The sequence below is a fragment of the Notothenia rossii genome (assembly GCF_949606895.1).
Source record: "Notothenia rossii genome assembly, chromosome: 4".
Classification (NCBI taxonomy): domain Eukaryota; kingdom Metazoa; phylum Chordata; class Actinopteri; order Perciformes; family Nototheniidae; genus Notothenia; species Notothenia rossii.
Window position 1 is genome coordinate 42,463,480 of NC_136902.1, and position 22,139 is coordinate 42,485,618.

Here is a 22,139-nt window from a genome sequence, read left to right on the forward strand (position 1 = left end):
ATCAACTCTGGAATCCATCCGCTGTAACTCTTTTATGCAGCCATCTGCCCAGTTTCATCTGCAGCCCCCATAATGCCACTGTTCTTGTACTGCTTTGCATTTCATCTTCTCCTTTGCAGTCTCTTTGCTATTTTATGGAGCTTTGGTTCTGGCTGCCACAGGTGGAGATAGTTCTGGATGCAGTCTAGTTGTTGGTTCAGCTCTGGTTCTCTGTCTGTTCGATGGAGAAGCAGCAGTCTCCTGCTTGGGTTAGGTCTTTGTTTGCTCAGTCGGATCGGGGTCTTAGCCGTCTGACAGAAAGAGAGTCCAGGTCTCGGGACGCATTACCATAGCCGCGGGAAGCAGGGGTGCTGGGGGTGCTGCAGCACCCCCTGTTGGCGAGTGGTGTACATTTTAAAAACTGAGTGACCACCTAAATAAAAATGATTAAACTACATAAAATAGTTATGATTTTACTTAAAATAAAATTAGCTGTATACAGTAGCATATAATAGTCATAGTATACACTCATAAAAACGATTCAAGCCCTTCTTAGACTTGACACAATATACAAATGTTCGCTTTATTACATATTTTTAATTAAGAAATAAACCTAAGTATAGTTCATTAGTGTAACACAAATTAGTTTAATCAATTCACTTATTAAATGTATTTAGGACAGATCAACTCAAAATGAATTGTTTTCATCTGGGGACCGCCCCTTTGCACATCCCCTTTGCGCATGCGCACATCCGTTCTGTCTTTTGCCTCCTTTTCTCTGACACTGACTGTGGAAACTGACTGGGGAAAGTCTATTCTTTGGTAAGTATTATAGTTGTTTTTTAGTAGTCTCTAGTAGTTTAGAACGTACCCTGTTTCCAAGTAATGCCTTTTCATACAGTAATATTGACAAGAATATTTGAAACCACCGTGTTATATTTTGCTCCGTTTTTAGTTGTAAACGGCAAGCTAGCTATGGCTAGCCAGATAACTGGTAGCTAGAAGCTAGCTTGCTACATGTGGGTAGCATTGAATACCTGCTGGATAATGGAGATCAGTGGATTGTATTATATTAGATTTAATGTTATTTTCATTGAACACAGTACACCAAAATTGAGTTTATATCCGACCAAAAAAATGCAAAGAGTAATTAAAGTGCATGAGGTAAGCGCCGCCATTTTCTATCATAATGCTCAGGTCTGTCCATCTCTTCTGGCCTTAGTGCAGGCAGGCAGAGGAGGACTGTAGGAGTTCAGTTGAGTTTAGGCACTGGTCTTTTTTTTACTGCCAAATATTTAATCTAAATAATGAGATAATATATGTGCTGAGTCTTTTATGGGTAACCTCACCCACAAGCAGGCAACCACAAAATTTTGTGCAGAAACGTAGGCCTAAGTTGCTTATTTGATTCCATTTGACTTCTCAGAGTAGTTTTAATGCTGCATACTTTTTGCTCGTACTTGAGGTAAACCTTTAGAAAAAGAGTCATCACTTTGAATTTGTTAGATTTGGGTTATTCTCCCGCAGTCCCCTTATATCGTCTCCACACTCAACACAATGGCTAATGCTAAAGCTAACGGAGAACTCCCGTCAACTTGTAATAAAGCTAAAGAGACAGGAGCTAATTTATACAGAAGTATTTACAGCGTTGGCCTACAGTGCAGCGGGCTCCAGTAAGTGTGTCTTCTGTTCTGTGAAAATGTTAATAACGGTCGCACACGGTTTAACGTGCTGCGGCAGAGCCCCCCCCCCCCCCCAATTTTTTTTTCGTCAGATACCATGTCCTGCTTAGGGACATTTCGACTGATTTGACCATTCTGGTCTTCAGACAACCGCTCTGTCGCACCCACATTAACTAAATTCTGTCCTGATTTGTTGACCCTGCTTCTGCTTTAGTGTGACAACATCAACACCAGGAGGGAGTGCATCCTGAGAAGCCTTGCAATATACCTAACTGCAGATCCAGACTCGTTCTTCAAGGAGTATCTGGTAAGTTTATACAATATTTTTCCCATGTAGCGTTGAACAGTGTTACCCTAATTTATTAATACCATGGCATGTATTTATAATGAGAACATCCTATGGCACACCACCATTCATACCCAAGGCTAGATGTCTATAATGTCAACTTCTCGCTTGTGTGTATTACTTAGGTATCTAACCTGTGTATCCTTGTGACTATTATTATTTTGTTGTTTTGTTTCCCATTGTAAAGGTCCTTGGGTCTCTTGAAAGGCGCTATAAAAATTAAAATTATTATTATTATTATCAATAAATAAATGAAAAAATAAATACAGGAATAAATAAGGAAATAAATAAATAAATATGGATATTAATGAATAAATAAATGTATACATTAATTCAGGGATAAATAATAAATAAATGCTGAAATAAATACATTTAAGAATAAATAAATGTAGAAATAAGTAGGTAAATGCATAAATAAATAAATATGGCAATAAATAAACGTATCAATTAATACAGAAATGAATAAATACATGCTGAAATAAATACATTCTCAAATAAATAAATATTGAAATACATATAGAAATAAGTAGGTGAATGGATTAATAAATACAGAAATACATGTTTAAATTATTACAGGAGTAAATAAATAAAATAATAAATAGATCCTGAAATAAATACATGAATAAAATAATAAATATAGAAATAAATAGGTAAATGTATGAATAAATAAGTAAAATTTGATAAGCAAACAGGAAATACATGGATAACTATCTTTATTAGATTTAATTTATTTCTACATTTTTGTACAACTATTTATTTCTGTATTTCAGGCTCTGTATGTTGATAAGGTTGGAGGTCCTTATCTCAGTTTAAAGCAGTATTGGTCAATTAGGCGAGCCAAACAGAAGCAAATCTGCTTCTCTAAACTGCAATTGATGGTTTAAGAATGCTTATTTATATTTCATACACAGTTTTCTGTTTGTGGGGTTCAGCTTTTTACTTAACATACGTGTTTGTGTTGTTTTCAGGCCTCCGCCGCTGACGATGCAGAGAGGAACATTTCCAACACAGTCATGGGGATTTACACGATCCGAAAGAAACGGGGATGGGGGGCCAGAGGACGTGGGAATTATTATCGAAGGCATTAAAGTCATGGAAAACGTAGGCAGCGTCATTGTGGGACTCATCATGCTCTTGGGGCTCATTTATGCCCTTGATCTCAGCTACCCGGACAACCTGAAGTACACCTTTGAGTTTCTACAGAAGATCGTAATGAACTTGGATGGGCACAAGCTGAATGCAAAAATACAGCAGCTGAAAATCAAGCTGTTTGCATAAGAGGTGAACAAGTGTATTGTCAAGTTTCCTTAACAAATATTTAGCTTTTTTGTAATTGTAGGTTCAAAGCAAATGGCTACACTTAGGCCTGTCGCGATAATCGATAAATTGACTTATCGTACGATAAATAAAAATGGACTCGATAACTTTTCTGAGCTCGATAAATTGCCGTTTACATAAAGATGTGACCAGCATTTTAGCCTGGAGCGCTGTGGCTGCCAGGCGCGCTGTGAGGGGCGGGGCTGACACACAGCCAGGCCAGGACACTCCGCGTGCACGTGCAGCAGCGTAGCAGCCACATTAATAATATAGCGACAAGCGGGAGACAACGTGTGACTTACTCGCGGGGAATTTAAAGTGAAATGGAATTGGTTACAAAACCTAACTACACATCTCGATTCTCCGGTGTGGCAGTATTTTGGATTCAAACCAAATCAACAAGGCGAACCTACGGACTTGAATGAGCGGGGCGGTGTGTCGCATTGGTTTAAAAAAGGTAGCGACAAAAGCAGGCAATACCACGCATTTTAAACCACCTAAAACACAACCACCCCATTCCGTTTTCCCAGTTGGGAGCAAACACGGCAGCTGGAGATGGAGAGCCCCCGCCCGACAATGCAAACATGTTTGTGTTCCTTTCTCGAAAACTTAGAAAAACAGATTTGGATATGGCCTGTTGAGGCATCTGGGTCTTTGACAGTGGACTTGTTTTAAGGAGGTTTTTTTTGCTTGTGAGATAATGTGTGCTCATATTTATTTATTTATTTATTTATTTATTTATTTATATATATATATATATATATATATATATATATATGAGAAAGAGAGAGCTCTGTTTTCCAGTCTGACTCGATTTATTCTTTTGGTTGTGTGTGATTTAATTAATTTATTATAATTTAATTAATTGGTTTTATTTAATTTATATATTTTAATATTATTTCACATTTAATTTGCAATGTTGAATGTTCAATAAAAAGTTATGTTTGAAAGGATGTACTTGAATTATTATTATATATTAACATTATGTCTAAAATGGTCTTAAAACGGTGCCGACAATATTATCGTTTATCGCAATAATTTCCAGAAAAATGTATCGTCCAACACAATTAATTATCGTGACAGGCCTAGCTACACTACACTTATTCAATTACCAAATATACTGTAGGGTTTGTGCAGTGCGCTCTTTTATATATCAAAACCACCCAATGATATTCCCTGTTTGGAGAGCAGTGCAAAGCATCCACCTTTTTATAGTGTCTTTGTTGTTTGTGGCACTTGGAGATCTAGAATAGCTGGGTGTTCATTTTTCACCAGTTTCGGCACTGTTACGGGAGTGCTATTTGCACCACTTTAAAACATTTCTTTAAAAAAAATATTTGTACATCTTGCTCTGTGTATTCAAGTAGAGTTAATATTGAGATGTGTATGTAAATATTGATGTTGAATTGAGGATTACTGTCACCTTCCTCATCCATGATTGGCATTATTATTATTTTTCTGAGTTGCTTTTATCTCCTGCTCAGTCTGTTTATTGATATGTTTTATAAAAAAAGAAATGCAGACAGACAAATAACTCTGACAGAGAACTTTGACACTGTTTACACAAGTAAAGTGAGGATTGGCTATCCACCTCAAGGTGTAATTGTTATCTGAGAATTTTCAATAAAAATATCTCAACTAGGTTTTGTCTCATGAGTGTCTTAATGGGGGAGAAAGTGAAAAATAATTATATTTTTACATTATTTATTTACCAATTAATTATATTAGTTTGAGTTGGACAAATGTAAATTCATTTAATTTACTTAACGTAATAATTTTATTTCAGCTTTATTTGATAAAAATGAGTTGGAATAACTCAATTCAATTTTATTAAATGGATGTTTTTAGTTTCAGTTGGGGCTACGAATATTTATTGGATGGAAATCCTTCCCACAATTGAATTGAGTTCATCCAATGAGTTATTTTTTTGAGTGTATATTTGTATCAGTCAGGTGGCTTGAATTTATTTTCCAAATAAATAAAATCCGAGTCATCTAGGTCGTAGGTCGTGGGATAGTGACGTAATTGACGCGACACACACACTGCAGAGTGACAACTTTTTAGAATGGCGCAAAAAAGGATTTGGGATATTTTTTCTCCAACAAACAACCCAATAAAAAGAGCTACTCCTCAGCCCACCACCTCTACAACTAGAGTAATATGACACAGAAGAGACTGACACATCTGACTTTGATGCATGTCCATAGTAACATTTTGGACAATGTGGATGTATCTGCTCCAATGAGGGTCTTCATTAGTGCCACCCCAGAGAGGAAGGCTACATTTGGGGTTTTGTGAAGCCCCAACACATACGCAAGGTAAGACGATATTTTCCTTTAATGCTGCTGCCGCTGTGCAGTGTTTTGCCTTGTCAATCAGTTAAAATTGAATTCATAGTTTTATTAATATTGTCAATAATGTTTTCTGACTATTTGTAATGTTATGTAGGTTTGTAAGACCCATAGTTAGCGTGTGGGCATGTGCAGCTGTTGCTAAGTGATGTGGGTCTATAATGGTTTATTAAGCATAACATTTAGGCGAGACACCCCAGATGAATAGGTTTTTTTTTTTTTACTTAAAGATATCAGCTAGACATTTCTCCAGTTAATTACCTACAATAAGGCAATTGTTTCTTGTATTACAAGTTTTCTGAATATGCAAATGATCTCATTGCGCATTTTTTTAACACATTTCAGGAACCGAAATCTGAACTTTGGATAAAGCTAGGTTCAAAATTATTGTTTCATTTTGTATTCATATTAGCATCCAAGGCTTTTACAGAAGGGATTTTGGATATCTCTTTTTATCACTCCATAAATCAGAAAATACTGTTAACAGCCCTAAAATATCAATTTTCGCCATGTTTTTAGGCATACAATATTATATAATTCAAACTATGAATGATATATGAACAAACCCTTTAGTAAAAGCCTTCATAATGTTGATAGGAATATAACTGGAAGGTTTGGTGTATGTAAGTGCAACTGAAGTGGACATTTCGGAGTAGGAGAAAAAACTCATTTTGAGAAAACAACCTTTAAAGATTGCAGTGTGGCGCTAGCTAAACCCTCCTGTTCTTTGGATGACAGCTTACGCCTCAACGCTCTCCGTGAATGTATTTCATATTCGGGGTCATTTGTTTTATGTATAATCTTGCTTCGTGCAAGTGACACTTGTTGTTGTCTTCTCTGTGAACGTTTTTTCGCCGTTCTTTTGCCATTTTGAGATTTAAATTTCTAGCGAAAAGCAAACCAGGAAGTGTTTTAGCACACCACGTGACGCATCTGGACGAATCACGTAGTCAGAAGTTGACACTAGCCAATGAGATTTCGTTTCTTGGTTTAAGACCCTTTTGTACTTTCACGATTGTTTGCTGATGCAAAGGAAATGACCATATTTGGATCCGATGAGATTGTGCAGGAGAGACGGAGCTTTCCAACGATATCTCTGATGACATGGTGCAAACAGCGGTCGCGGTACTTTATGTTACGTTAGAATTCTAACTTTTGGTGAATTTAGGAGAAATATACAGACGCAAATAGACAAACTATAGTAAAAATAAACACTTAAGTGTGTATTTTGTACGTTTTCCTTCCAAAAGCTTGAAAGAAAACATGTTATGGAATCAAAATAGCACAACGTCTCAAAATGTACCAGTGCAGGAAAACGATGTTTTTGCCTGCCGTGTCTCACCTTTGACAAACAATTTATGCTGCTCGTATAGCTGACAGCCGGGCCGGCCCGGCACCGCCTTTTTTCTTCTTTTTTTTAAGCGGACCCCCTCCCCACTGTTGGCAGCACCCCCTGAGAAAAATGACTTCCCGCGGCTATGCGCATTACCTATAGAAATTCTAGCACACTGAGGTTAAATAAATCCCACCCTTTCCACTCTGTCTTTTTCTAATCATACTATCTGTCTTGGTTGTTAAATGCCATCTTAACAACAAAATGAATGTTTCCTAATGATATTACAGCAGCCTTTGCCAAACTCAGGACCCGTTTTGATTGGGTCACCAGTTAAATGCATTGCTAAACACACACAGCAACAGAGCTGATGGCTGCGTTGCAAATACAATATTTTATAATTTTTGTATTTTATTTTTTATTTTGAAAATGAAATTATGCAATATAGCATTGTATATTGAATGATTTAATTTTCTAAATACAAATAAACTACAAATAAAAGATTGTATTTGTATCAGCTCTGACGCGTCCCCCGCGAAAGTCTTCGCGCTGTCTGTTTATTGTCTGTTGATTAATCCCGATCGTACATGATGGCAAAAAGACAATACAAAGAGGAGTTTTTAAACGTTGGCTTCACAAAAGCTGTTGAAATGGAGAGGAGCGGCCTCAGTGTGTTTATGTGGAGAGGTGCTCAGTAACGAAAGTTTGAAAATGAATAAATTGGACCGGCATCTCCAAACAAAACATCCTCTGCATCGGGACAAATCAAAGGATTTTTTCATCTGCAAAGAAGAGTCTTTCAAGAAGCAGTGTTTTGACGGCGGAAAAGTAAGTCACTCATTTTAATAATTTATTTTGTGTTTTTGTGAGTTTGTCAGGGTCTGTTGTGAAATTGTTTCGTGAATGCAAAGTTGGATGAAATGCAGAGGCGCGGGAAGGTATTTTGAGTGGGGGTGCTGAGGTGCTGGACTCCAGTGAACACTATTACGGGCACTATAGAGCACGCACAAAAAAACTCCCCACACGCAAACACACAGTAAACCCGCGACTGTTACAATGAAGGCTCGATAATCAGCTCACGGCATATAGGCAGGGGTAAAGTGGTATTTTTTACGAGTGGGGAGCGGACCTCACCTCCTCTAGGGGGGTCCGGGGGGATGCTCCCCCGGGAATATTTTTTTTAAATATTGAAGCTAAAAGCATCAATCTGTTGCACTTTGAGAGCAACATTAAGAGATCTATGGATACATCTCTCAACACCCAGATGACACACAACTGTAAGCAGATGTTCTTTTTCTTTATGGATATTTTACAAATCACTCCCCTTTCAAACTGTATTCTTGTTTTACTGCCATATAGTATTTCATAATTGTTTTTCCTTTATTCTCTTATTTTTTTTATAACTATAATGATCATATGAAGGTGTGCCGCGGAAATAATCTTTTGAATATTTTTTGACCAAACCGTTTGAGACCCACTGAGATAACATAGTCTAAAGTTAACTATCTAAACACTCAGAGAGTCCTTTAGCTCACCTGAGCCTCTCAGTCTGAGAGGAGAGCTCTCCTCCAGCTTGTTGTGGAACAAACAGCTCCGTAGGTCCGTTAGTGCAGCTAGCTAACTAGATGCTAACAACACGGTCCCTGCTGCTGGCACCGGTCCCTCTCTCTCTCCCCCTCTCTCACACACACTAAATGCGCTATTTCCGCACACACACAGAGCCGCGAGCTTGAATGACACAAGCACACTTTTATTTCCATCCAACTCTCTGATTGGTCTGGTGCCTTGCCTCTGTTGCATTCACTGAACACGGGAAATGACAGTCCTGCCGTCCTTTCTAGTGTCTTGATGAGGTTCACGTAAAGCACGGTTAATGTATTATATTATTGAGGTAGAATTGTCCGGGGCTACAGAAAAAACATTCGGGGCAGGCCAAAATATCATTTTACCAACAATGTGGAATTTATTGGCTACATATTACACAGATTATGCACAGCGGGAGCAGCAATAACCGTCAAATAATAATTCAGACAGGGGAGCTCCGCACCCCCTGCCTACCGCTAGGGGGTGCTGCAGCGCCCTCAGCACCCCCCTTCCCGCGCCCATGGACTGAGCCCCGGAGCGGACCGCCAGCTGCGCAGTCCACTACATTCTGTAGCGGCACAAAGCGGTGTTTCAAAACAATAACCACAGGAAGATTAGAGGGAAAGTGACAGGCAGTATGAGAAGGAAAGCGAGAGAAAGTATCAGCCGCACGGACGTGACTGCTGCAGTGTGATGCACATCGGAATACATATGGGGGTTATTCCCTATCTTTATTCAAGAGCGTGGTCTTTAAATTTGAGAGCATACTTTATTGATTTCACGTTCAGAATATGTATTTATTTCCCTCAAACCCTGTCCTCACACTCAAATAGTGCCTGCTTGCGCTTAGATTTGCTCGGCTTCTGCTCAAACTGTACGCTTGCACTCAGATATATTGCTGCGCTTACAGGTTTCCTCTGTTCCAGTTTAAAACCTTCTCCTTGCACTCAGGCTGTTTCTGTGCGCTCGTGAAATGTCTGCTCTCAGATCTCTTCTGTGCACGCTTGGGTCTTTTGTGCAACAACCCTGTCAAAATCCCTCCGTGGGGATTCCCCACAGTATTGAGTATGTAGTCGCTTTAGATAAAAGCGTCTAACAAACATGTAATGTAATGCGCTATAAATGCGGTTGCCAGGTCCACATTGGGTAGGCTATACAGCGTACACCGGCTGGTATTAAAAATCACCCAATAACCCAGCAATGTTAATGATAATATCTTCTCTGTTATTTTCAGGCATTCAAAGGGAACAGAGGGGCACTGAGGGCATCATATCAAGTCAGCCTCCACACAAAAAAAGTTAACCAGTTGCCAAGTGTTGGAGTTTCTTTGTCTCTCAGAGTGTTTTAAAACAGCTCTGTTCATTTAAAAGTGTTTAAAAAATGTGTGTACATAGTTTTTGATCTAGTGACAAACTTAATGTTGCACTTCTGATAATTTAAATTTGGTTTCACCTGTGATGTACTGTATACACTTGACTGCACTTCAGTTAGTGTTTTGTCCCTTTCTGTTTACAACATGTTTGTTCTTTGTTCATTTAAAATCGTTTAAAATGGTGTGTACATCGTTTTTGAGCTAGCGACAAACTTAATATTGCACTTTTGATAATTGTATAATTTAAATTTGATTTGTACTGTATATACTTGACTGCACGTCCCATGTTTCGTCTCTTTGCTTTGATCCTTATTTTTTCTGGGCAAGCTCAAAGGGAAGGTTGTTATGGTGAGAAACCTAATTGCCGCGATGCACTTTTGTAATTAAATACATATTTACATTTACATTTTAAATTCATGGTGTGTTGCATTCTTTGTTTATAAATGTACATATTATGGAAAATCATGACATTTTTTGAGCTTGGGTCCCATAGGACTACAACATTTCTATTTTGGGTCTCATGCTGAAAAAGTTTGGGAACCCCTATATTACAGAACTCCTTTAAAAAAAATATTTCAACCATTTGTAACATATTTACTCAAAACAACTTTTTCAGTAAACCATTTTCTCCTATAAAATGAAAACCAGCAGAGAGCATACTAACAGATCACAACAATGTACATTGACTCAAGAGTAGGCCTATGTTTTCTTTCTATTATAATTATTAATATTATCACTTTTAGTGAACACTTATTCGTATTATCTAAATGCCCTGTCCATAATCCAGACATGCAAATTGTTTGAGTGTAAAAATGTGTTTTTCCCTATCAGTTTACACTCTAAAGATTCTTTAAATTATTATGGATTAATTACTAATCCCTTTTGTACTTCTGATTTAAATTATTTATGTGTAATGCTTTAAATATACAAATATGTGTTGAATGTAATAGTTCTAAATTTGAACACAGTGGTTCTAGTTCTGACTAAAACTACCAAGAATGAGCTTCACTTCAGCCACAATACCTCAACATTTAAAAAAATGTTTTATTCTCACATAAGCTTTTTTTCCAAACTTTCTCGTCTATTTGTTCTGTTCTTTTAATCAAACAGCGTAACAAGTCTTGGTCATTTTGCAATGTATTACACTTCAAACCGGAGAGACGTGATGTATGGAATACATGTTTATTGTTACACGTCATATAAATGAAATGATGCCATGATAATACAACAGGAGAATGGAATGGTGTTTTGGCGATTAGGCCCCGGTTTGCAGGATAATCATTCGGGAGGGAAAGAACCGCTCCGAGGAAAATCCCCAAAACCAGTGAAGTATAGAATACTGAGATGAACTGAGTTCTTACCTTGGGCCCGTGGACTAGGACAGAATGCAGTTTGAAATCAGATACCATAATGAAACATGTATACGCGTAAACGTGATATGAACCACCACCAGTTATATGCATAAATACCGTAGTTAGGGTCTGAGAGATCTTTGGGAAGCCAGTACGACGCTGATGTCCGGGCGAATGTAGGTTGTGAAGGCGGGGGAGGACCACCGTCCTAGTTGTTGTAGGGATGAGGTAGAGAGACCTTGATTAGCAGCAGAGGTGGCTGCACCTATCCTGAAGGAATGTCCCGAGTATGATATAGGAGATAGGCCGGATTGAATGAGAACTTGCTTGAGGTAGATTTTGAACAGGCGCTGCGTTAGGGGAGCATTTCCTTTAATAAGAAAAAGTGGTGAAGACGGGTTGGTGGAAGGTCTGCAGCGCAGGAATTTGATCATAGAATTAAAAGGGCAGAACGGGGAATCGATGCGAGCTGCGATGACGGAGCAGGCTCCTCCGCATTTGGAGTGTTTTAGGCTGAGACTAAAGTGGCTGGCGTTGAAAACTAGGTCGGAGAGGCAGACATCTCGACTGGGGTCGAACGTGAGGGAAGCTGTGGTGAATTTGCCAGGTCGGAGGAACGCGTAGAAGGCTAATAGAAATACGGCATCGAGCAGCGCGTCGATATAGGGGGAGAATAATCCTTTCCTGAGTGTGGACAGCATGAGGCGCAGAATGGGGAGCGTGATAGGGAGCCTCGGGTCTGCAGCGGGGAGGAACGTCTTATACAACCCTTTTAGAATAAGTTTAACTGTTGGGTTTGAAAATAGGCTGGGAAAGCTAGGATCGGAGCAGCGAATATTAAATTGAATGCCTGCTAAGAGGCTCCGGATATACTGGGGTTTGAGGTTTCGGTCAGTGGTGCAGTAGCACATGAAGGCGCACACGGTGGAGATGAGGACAGGTTTGGGTGAGACGCCTACTGAGCAGCAGAAAAAGGCAAACGTTCTCCATCCGAAATCATAGGATTTGACGGTGGAAGCGGCTAAGCCCTTTCTCATGAAGAATCTAGCAGACTCGAGGTGCCGAGCTAGGGGACTCTCATTTAGTGCAGAGAGAGGAGATGAAGTGGAGGGATTCTTACTGGTTGCGAGCTGGCTTCCGTGCAGAGATTCCGGAACGTCTGGAAATGAAAGCGAGAGAGGGAGTCAGCAACAACATTGAGGTGACCGGGAATGTGGCGAGCTGTGATTAAGAAGTTGTAGATTATGGAGGACCGCGTGATGCTTCTCATGAATGGCATAATGTCACTGCACTGGGAGCGCGCCTTGTTAATAATTCCAACCACTGATTGGTTGTCGCACAGCACCGAGATGCGTTTACGGAACCACAGGTGACCCCATACGTGGCATGCAACGGCGATCGGAAAGATCTTGTGCAGAGCGGAGGATGAAGCATGATTAGGGAATGACGGGGGCCATGACCCTGCGAACCACTCTCCCTGGAAGAAACCCCCAAAACCCACGGATGAGGCGGCATCCGTGAAAAGCCTCATTGAATCGGAGGAACACACGAGGTCATCGTAGAAGAAAGTAACTCCGTTCCAGTGGGCGAGCAGGAGGGATCAGAAACGTAGGTCTGAGCGGCAGCCTTCATCTAGGAAGACGCAGTCATGGAGGTTGTTGGCCGCCGATGCTGCGCCCAGGAGGCGGGAGATGAACGAGCGCCCCTGGGGGATGACGCGCATGGCGAAGTTGAGGTGTCCGAGAAGGGAGAGCAACTGTTGTTTTGTGATAACTTGTTGCTCGCAGTATGGCTTGGTGATGTCCCGGATGCACTGCAATTTGTCAGAGGGGAGAGACGCCTTCATGTCTATGGAGTCGAGGATGATGCCTGTTGGGGCAGAATCTCTGCTCCGCGCCGTTCCTATATGAGCGGGTTCTCAAAAGAAGGAAAAATTCAAAGCAGCCAGGATAAGGGTTAAACAATAATCTGCTTTAATGATGGAAAACATACAAATACTTCACCTAATCACGAAGCACTCTGCAGAGTATTCCGGGCTCAGGTTCTACCACCGTGTGAGAGACGTCTCAGGAACGGCAAGTCAAAAACAAGAGCGCCGATCTTCAAAATGATCACAACATTTATACACAGAGTTCACTTCTGAGCGAGCTAGACAGTGAGTTGGCAGTGTTCCATTGGTCGGTTTCCCTTCTGGGCAGGATCCCAGGTAGTAAGTCTGTTTGTTGATTCCATTGTTTGCTTCACAGTGTATGTGTGTGTGTGTGTGTGTGTGTGTGTGTTTGTCCCTCTGCCCTTAGGCAGATCCCCCAATCAATGATTTGGAGTCATGACAGAGGACTCTTTGACAGGACACATACTCATTCCCCCTAAACATCTTCAACACACACAAACATCCTATCATGTATCTTTAACAGAAGTTAATTGTTCTTATCGCTTAATGGCTTCCCTGAACTTCCCTTCACCCCAAAGTCAGCTTACTAGGAATGAATATATTTTATTGATAAGCTCAAAAGGACCTTTATCTCATTTACTGCTGGCTGACCCAAGTCTCAAGGCCTCTTTTGGGGTCTGTAGGAGATACATCATTAATTCTACAAGACTTTAACTGCCTTATATCTTAAAATGCATCCGGGAATTCCCCTGTTGATTGCAAGGACTATTGATAATTAACAGAGAGACCCTAGGGGCCTCTTCTTGGTATCTGCTAGGCAGAAGTCACTTAATGCAGAAATCACAAGTTTAACACACATTCTATATAAGGTGACATTAAAATGAATATACCAGATTGAACTTTCCTGCCATAACACGTTACTTTAATCCTTCAAATAATTAAAATAATACTTAAATTCCCCCTTTTGGTCTCGCCCCACGAGACCAACTCACATAAGACATTTGAAACACAACTACTGTCATTCTTTGCTATTGTGTCTGTCCCCCAACCTTAAACCTTTGGGAACAGAACACAACTTTCAATGTCAGTGAAGGAACTATTAGAGTGAGAACCTGAGTGCCAGAAAGCAGCATCCTTGCATGTTGTTGAATCCTCAGGGCCCAAAGGTGGAACTGATGAATCTGATCAGAGAGAAGTAGACTTCTCTGCTTCCTCGAGAAGTCCCCCAGCCCGCTGACGCCAGCTTCCGAGTCGTCTGCTGTAGGGATGTCCGCGAGGTCCTTCTCCTCCAGTCCGCTGATGACAGCTTCCGAGTCGTCTGCTGTAGGGATGTCCTCGTTGATGATAGCCAGGTCCGTCCTGATGTCCTCCATGGTCCTAGCCGGTGATTTCCTCGCCGCACACTGGCTCCAGTAGTACCAGATGTCCCCCTTTGCTCCTCGGCGGACGGTATGAGGTCACTCTGTAGAGGCCGGAGAACCTGGGGTTGAGCCACGTAGGCCTGACGACCTTCAGCCAGACGAACTCCGCTGTGTCGGCCTCCTGCTCCTTGGGTCCCCCTTTTGGCGTCAGGAACCTGTGTGGAGAAATCTGATACCCACCCCTCTAGTCTACGCTCAGGGCTTCTTGGCCCTCAGATGTTTGACCCACAGCTGGTAGGCCGCTTGGAGCCTGTTGGTGGGGTGTCTTAAAACAACAGCTGTCTGTGAACAGGTTTTCTAAATTAATTGCAGACCTCCTATCTGCCAGTGCAGCTTCAGAATCTTAATACTTGGCCTGTGTCAACAAAATAAACCCCAACATCTTCAGGTGAACTAAATAACATATTTCAATAGCTCTGAATGTCTGACAAGCTTCCGTGTTATTATAAATGAAATCCTTGAGATCCTATTTAAAATCTAAATATAATATGAACTGCTAATGTTTCTGGTAATGGAACACACTAATGTTATGGATTAAAAACAACTAATTTCATGATACTGACAAAGCGAATAATTCCCTGGTGAGACTGCTTCTACCTGTCAGTGCTTAGATATTATCAAGCTGAAAAATGAATACAGAAATCCAACATACTGTCATCAAATGTCTTTCTATTATGAATTTAAATTAAATGTACATCCCCATAATGATCTAAACAGTCTATGGGTTTTACTTCTTTTTTTCTTTTCACTTACATTTTTATTGACATTTTTATAAACATACAAAACCACATATAGTTCAGTATACACTTGAATTAGAAACCCATTGAAGAAGAAAAAAGAAAATACAAATAATAATAAAAACAAGCAAACAGTGACATGGAAGCTTTCTATCCTATTTTAATGCAACATCATGGTCTGGTTCCAACTCTCAATTTGTGTTGTCGTTCATTTTTCTTTTATATTCAACCCATTTTTCCCATTTGGACTCAAATTGCCCTTCCTGGAACCTCAATATGTGTGTGAATCTCTCCATATCAAATATTTCCTTTACTACTCCCAGCCATTGCTCCTTTGTAGGTGGATCTGCTTTGTACCATGCTCTGGTAATTGTTTTCTTGCTTGCAGCCAGCAGCACCTTAATCAGGTATCTGTCCCCACCCTGTGTGTTTTCCTGCACCAGATTCCCCAAGTATAACATCAGGCCGGTCTTAGGAACCTCATAACCTAATATCCCCTTCAATACTCCCCATACTTCCTCCCAGTATCCCTTCATCTTTTGGCATTTAATTTTTTTTTGTGTGTGGTCTGCCCCCACCTCGCCGCATTGCCTCCAACATGCGTTCTGTTCCGGGGCATACCTCCCTTTTATCTTTGGGGTTATGAAGTATCTGATTATGTTTTTCCACCCAAATTCCCTCCATACCCTTGACCCAGTAGTTGAATGCTGCACTCTACATACATTATACCATTCTTCCTCTGTCATATCAATCCCGAGTTCTTTCTCCCACTTTTCTTTTATATATAGAGTTGAATTCCCCCTACTCTCCAACAGAGCTTGATATAGAGCTGCAATCACCCTGCCTTTCTTCCCTTCATATGCTTCAATCATTACCTTAATTACCCCATTTTGTTTAGTGTTTTTATCCATTTTTATTTATTTTATATAATAGTCTCTCACCTTTAAGTATCTAAAATGGTCACCCCTTTCCAGATCGAACTTATCTCTTAGATATTGAAAACTCTGCATTTCCCCTTTTTCCACTATCCTACATATTGCTGTGATGCCCCCTCGGGCCCATCGTTTAAAACCTGCATCTTCTTTTCCCGGCTGGAATTTATTATCATTTGTTATCCATCTCAAAATCTTTGTCTGTTTTCCTATTTTGTATCTCTTTATTACCGTGTTCCAAGTGTTTAAAGTGAATTTTGTGATTGGGTCTAATACGTTTTCCTTTGTCTTGAATAATTCTTTATCCCCGAGTAGTTTTTGAATCTGGTATAGTTTTCCCCATTTGTTTCGATGTCCTTCCATTTAGCTACATATTCCATATTACACCAGCATGCCACTGTTCTGATTTGTGCTGCATAATAATAATCCTGGAAACTCGGCACTGCCAATCCTCCTCTCCCTTTGGGTAGCTGCAGTGTTGCAAGCCTAATCCTGGGCCTTTTCCCCCCCCAAATAAACCTCAAAATCCATTTATCCCATTCCATAAATTGACTTTGTGGAATAGATATAGGTAGTGATTGGTAAAGGTACAGTAGCCTAGGCAGTATATTCATTTTAACTATTACAATCCTTGAACTAAGGTCTAAGGTCTGTATTGTCCACCTACAGAAATCCCTCTTGATATTCTGATTGATCTGTGTATAATTTGCATTGTATAATTTGTCTAACCCTTTTGTGATGTTAACCCCTAAATATTTAATTGTATCCATGTTCCATCTAATTCTGTATTTGTCTTTGATCTCTGGTGTTGGTGTGTAGTTTAGTGCTAAAATATGTGTCTTTGTCACGTTTAGTTTGTCCATATTCCTCCAGTAAACCCATCAGTATCGGGAAGCCCACGTCTGGTTGCCCCATGTATGCTATCAAGTCGTCCGCAAATAGTCCCAATTTGTGTTCTAAACCTCCTGCCTCAACCCCCTTTATATTCTGGTTCTGCCTAATTGCTTGGGCCAATGGTTCGATGAAGATATCAAAAAGTGTTGGGGAGAGACAGCAGCCCTGTCTTGTCGACCTCTCTAATTTAATCCGATCCGTCAGACTACCGTTCACTTTCACCCCCATCTGTTGGTTCATGATACAATGATTTTATACATTTGATTGACTTTTCATTAAATCCAAACTTTTCTAAGACATTATACAAATAGACCCAGTTCACACTTTCAAAAGCTTTTTCTGCATCTATACTCACTAAAATTGCACTGTCTCCCCTCCTTTGGGCCTCCTCCACTATATGAATTGTTTTCCTTATATTATGTTGTGTCTGTCTCCCTCTAATAAAACCAGTCTGGTCCTCATCTATAATGTCGGGAATGAATGTCTCAAATCTTTTTGAAATGATGGACGTATACATCTTGTAGTCTACATTAAGTATGGATATTGGTTTAAAGCTACTACATAATTCTTTATCCTTGCCTTCCTTGGGAATTGTAGTGATGATAGCCTCTTTCCATGACGGGGGAGTTTTGTTCTCTTTCATAGTATATTTAAATGATGCCAACAGTAAGGGGCTTAATTCCGATTTGAATATCTTATAAAATTCGGATGGCAGCCCTTCGCTGCCTGGTGACTTACTATTTTTCATTCTACTAATTGCATCCCCCATCTCTTTTTCTGTAATATCTGAGTTCAATAACCTATTCTGTTCTTCTCCTATCGATGGTAGGTCCAGCCCCTCTAAAAATGCCTTCATACTCTCTTCCTCTGCTGCAGTTGGTGTCACGGTTTGTGAAACAAGCAGGACCCAAGTGCAGATACAAACTGAAAACGTCCTTTATTTCAAGGCTATGATATCTCTATACAATGACAAACAGAACACTCACCGCAGAACTAGTCAGGGAACACGACGAACCGACCAAGACAGACAGAAAACCCAGAACTTAAATACACACAAGACTACTCACACAACAAGACACAGGTGAGGAGGGAGGAGAAAAAACAGGGGCCCAGGTGAACATAATCAGACAATTAGACACACCAGGAAAACTAATGACAAGAGGAAAAACACAGGGAGAGGAAACAGACAATAACCCAGAGGAAAACATGACATGGAAAACAGCAAAAACACCCAAACCTACAAAACTATAAACGTGACATAACATGAGAATCGTGACATAACTCCCCCCTCAAGGGACGGATCCCAGACGTCCCAAAAAAACAAAAGTCCAGCAGGGTGGGTGGAGGGGTCTGGAGGACGGGTCTTGGGCGGACGGCCCGGGGGCAAGGCAGAGTTCAAAAAAGGGGAATTCGGGCGGACGGCCCGGGGGCAAGGCAGAGTTCAAAAAGGGGAATTCGGGCGGACGGCCCGGGGGCAAGGCAGAGTCCATGGAGGGAATCTCGGGCGGACGGCCAGGGGGCAAGGCAGAGTCTGAGGAGGGGTGAAGACCAGACAGCTCCGGAGGCCGGTCAGGAGCCGGTGTCGGCAAGATCCCCCATGGAAGAGGACACAGGACCGGCAGGACCCCCGGCAGGAGAGCAGTCGGCGGAATCCCCAACGCGACAGGACATGGAGTTGGCAGGACCCCCGGCAGAAGAGTAGTCTGCGGGACCTCCAACGGCACAGGACATGAGGTTGGCAGGACCCCCGGCAGAAGAGTAGTCTGCGGGACCTCCAACGGGACCAGATATGGAGTTGGCAGGACCCCCGGCAGAAGAGTAGTCTGCGGGACCTCCAACGGTTCAGGACATGGGGTTGGCAGGACCCCCGGCAGAAGAGTAGTCTGTGGGACCTCCAACGGGACAAGACATGGAGTTGGCAGGACCCCCGGCAGAAGAGTAGTCTGCGGGACCTCCAACGGCACAGGACATGGGGTTGGCAGGACCCCCGGCAGAAGAGCAGTCTGCGGGACCTCCAACGGCTCAGGACATGGGGTTGGCAGGACCCCCGGCCGAAGAGCAGTCTGCGGGACCTCCAACGTGCCAAGACATGGAGTTGGCAGGACCCACGGCAGAAGAGTAGTCTGCGGGACCTCCAACGGCACATGAGTGGGTTGGTTCGCCAACAGAACCCGGGGAGCTGGTGTCGGACGGTACGCCAACAGGACTCGAGGAGCTGGCGTCGGCCGATGAGTCAGCAGGTGACGAGGAGCCAGAGTCGGGACCATGGTTACTGGAGCCGGCACTGAAGCCGGGACCATGACTGTAAGGTCCGGTTCTGGAGCCGGAAACATGGCTGTAAGGTCCGGTTCTGGAGCCAGAAACATGGCTGTAAGGTCCGGTTCTGGAGCCGGAAATATGGCTGTAAGGTCCGGTTCTGGAGCCGGAAATATGGCTGTAAGGTCCGGTTCTGGAGCCGGAAACATGGCTCTAAGGTCCGGTTCTGGAGCCGGAAACATGGCTCTTGGGGCTTGAGCTGCTAGCTTGGCCTTGCGACTCCTCCTCTTAGCAGCCGCCTGAATACTCCGTGGACCTCCATAAGCCAGACGAGTTCCAGAATATGACTCCTGGACAGGAGCAGGAATTGGGGCAGAAGCACGGGTTGACTTCAGACGGAACCCACCAAGGCGTATGGTGCCAGGTTCGGAATTGGGAGACATGGAGCTAGCATGCCTGGGGCTAGCAGGCCGGGAATCACACACTGAGAGGAAGTCCAAAATCCAGCCAGGTAAGAATTTAACTAAACCTGGTTTCTCCATTGCCCTCTGGTGTGCCTCAGCCCGAACAGCCTCTCGCTGCTGACCCCTGGACGCTCCCAACCATCGACTAGAGCAGACAGCCAAAGCAACGGTTAACTCCAATATCTCCTGCTCGAAAGGATCTGCTGGGCCCATATTTCAGGTCGGTTCGTACTGTCACGGTTTGTGAAACAAGCAGGACCCAAGTGCAGATACAAACTGAAAACTTCCTTTATTTCAAGGCTATGATATCTCTATACAATGACAAACAGAACACTCACTGCAGAACTAGTCAGGGAACACGACGAACCGACCAAGACACACAGAAAACCCAGAACTTAAATACACACAAGACTACTCACACAACAAGACACAGGTGAGGAGGGAGGAGAAAACACAGGGGCCCAGGTGAACATAATCAGACAATTAGACACACCAGGAAAACTAATGACAAGAGGAAAAACACAGGGAGAGGGACCAGACAATAACCCAGAGGAAAACATGACATGGAAAACAGCAAAAACACCCAAACCTACAAAACTATAAACGTGACATAACATGAGAATCGTGACAGTTGGTTGTGCGTATAGTGTCCTATAATAATCCTCAAATGCTCTCTCTATTTCCTCCGGCTCTCTAAGTAACTCATTGGTTTTAGGATTCCTAATCTTATGTATAGTGTTTAATGTTTGTTGTGCCCTTATCTTTCTAGCCAATAATGTATTTGCTTTGGGCCCCCCTTCATAATATGCCTGTTTTACAAACCTAGCTTTCTTCTCCACCTCTATTAATAATATATTTTCTATCTTCCCTCTAATGTCCTTAACCTTCCTAAGTGTCTCTGGGTCATTTGTATTTTTATGTTGCCTCTCTAATTCTTTTAGTTGCCAAGTTACATTTTGATAGAGTTTCAGTCTGGTTCTTTTAAGGTGTGCTGTTTGTGCTATTAGTTTCCCCCTTAATACTGCCTTTAGTGCATCCCACAGAATTGTTGGGTCTACTTCCCCGTTATCATTTTCCTCCTTATATCTGATTATCTCTCTCTTTATTTCTTCCACTAACCCCTTATTGTTTAATAGAACCACATTCAATCTCCAGACAGTGTTCTTCCTCCTACCATTTAGATTCAATGTTAGATATATTGCACTATGGTCAGACAGGTCTGTAACACCTATTCTACAGTCTTCTACCCTATATTTATCTCCCTTTGACATAACAAAGTAATCTATCCTAGAGTAGACTGAGTGTGGGTGTGAGTAGTGTGTGTAGTCTCTATCTAGTGTGTGTATATCTCTCCATATATCTGTGATTCCTCGTTCCCTCAGTTGTATGTTCATGTATCTGACAATGTGCGTCCTAGCCTTCCTTGTACTTGTTGTATCCAAATCATAGTTTAGTACCACATTGAAGTCCCCCCCGCAAATCAGGATTCCTTCCATTTCCACAGCTATGATATCAAACAATTCCTTAAAAAAAGTCTTATCGCTGTCCGGTGGGGCGTAAACATTAATTAGTGTAACCATTTGTCCTTCCATTTTCCCCTTGATCACCACATACCTCCCCTCTCTGTCATATATTTATTTGTTTATTTCAAATGTTACTGAGTTCCCAATTAGTGTAGCCACCCCTCTCCTACCTTGCTTAAATGAACTATAAAATGTGTTGTTATATCCATACCTTTTCAGTTTTTCATGTTCTTGTACTGATAGGTGAGTTTCTTGCAATAAGATAACCTGCATCTCCTCCTTTCTAAATTTGGTTAATACTTTCCCCCTTTTAATCGGATTGTTCAAACCATTGACATTTAACGACACCATTTTGATTCCCCTACGTTGCATTATATTTCCCTTCAAAGCATCTTTTCGTTCCCTCCATGTCACAAAACACAATATATATAGAGAGGCGAAGTCCCTCCTCTTCCGGGAGCCTCCATGGGACCCCGGAAGCGGAAAATTATACATTGAATTCAATGGAGAGAGAAAACGTATCTTTTGATCCCGTTTGAATTGTGCCACGAATGACACATATGATGTTTGTCAATTTAAAAGAACATTTTGCAAGTCAAAAAAATTAAAATGTGTCGTAAAACTGTGAAGTAACACATTTTTTTGTGTTAAGCCGCTCAGTGAACTACATGTCTCTGGTCCCGCACAATACGCGTCACCAACACA

General features: G+C 41.6%; 1 long non-coding RNA gene across 1 annotated transcript; it reads left to right on the plus strand.

Annotated features, from left to right (window-relative positions):
* The first annotated feature begins 579 nt into the window (after nt 1-579).
* LOC307036856 lies at nt 580-4,967 on the plus strand. Its single transcript, XR_013807492.1, has 3 exons — nt 580-801; nt 1,876-1,968; nt 2,976-4,967. It is a non-coding gene; the product is annotated as an uncharacterized lncRNA (long non-coding RNA).
* Nucleotides 4,968-22,139: the final 17,172 nt, after the last annotated feature.